Source organism: Orycteropus afer, unplaced genomic scaffold (assembly GCF_000298275.1).
Source record: "Orycteropus afer afer isolate SDZICR_OR568_19922 unplaced genomic scaffold, OryAfe1.0 scaffold00774, whole genome shotgun sequence".
Classification (NCBI taxonomy): domain Eukaryota; kingdom Metazoa; phylum Chordata; class Mammalia; order Tubulidentata; family Orycteropodidae; genus Orycteropus; species Orycteropus afer.
In genome coordinates, this window is record NW_006922361.1 from 855,846 (window position 1) to 856,969 (window position 1,124).

A 1,124-nucleotide genomic window follows, 5' to 3' on the forward strand; every position below is an offset into this window, starting at 1 on the left:
CATTCTGTGGGAGAAAGATAAGGCAGTCTGCTTCTGTACAGATTGACAGCCTTGCAAACCCCATGGGCAGTTCTCTGTCTACAGGATCGCTTAGTGGGAATGGGCTCACCAGTAGTGGGTTGGGGTTGGGTTTTGTACTCTAGTTAACGCTTGTCAGCATCACTCTTTAGAATAGCCTCCCTTTCCCAACACCCACCCACACCCACACCCACAGCCTTCAGCCCAGGACCTGGAGTACAAGGCTCTGTCCTCAGTCCTACTGATGTTATTCCATGACACTAAACCTACCCCCAGAATCTCTGAACAAACAGACTGTTCCAAAGAACAGCAGCAAATCCTCTTAACACCACGCCCCCAGAAGAGCTCACAAAAGCAGCACAAATTAGAAAGAAAACAGCAAAGCAAACAAATGAGGAAAACAAAGCAGCAATGTTCCAGGGTCACATTCCGGACAGAGCGGATTAAGCTAAATCAAGGGAAAACACACACATACACACACACTTACACACCACATGCACACACCATATACACACATTCACGTACAATATATACACACATCATACACACACCACACACATACCCCACATATACACATTATATACACAAACTCACATGCACACACCATACACACACCCACATCACCTACACAGTCACACACACACACCACATAACACTCCCACAAACCACATACACGCACCCACACTTATATACCACATACATACACCACAGACACACACTCACGTACACACACACCGCACCTTCCAGTTAGCAGCCAAGTGCATTAACTGTACCACCCAGGGACTCCTTCACCCCCACTGCTGCTGCTGCTGTTGTTGTTGTTGTTGTTAGGTGCCCTTGAGTCAGCTCTGACTCACAGAGACCTTACGTACAACAGAATGAAACACCATGTTCTGAAATAAAATTAAAAAGGCAGTAAGTATGGATGAGGATGTAGAAAAACTGGAACCCTCATAAATGACTGGTAGAGATATAAAGTGATACAGCCACTTTGGAAACAGTCTAGCAGTTCCTGAAATGGTTAAACACAGAGAGAGCATGGTTGTGTGTTACCAAGCTGATTCTGACTCACAGCACTCCCATGTGACCGGGAAGAGCTGCCCCAG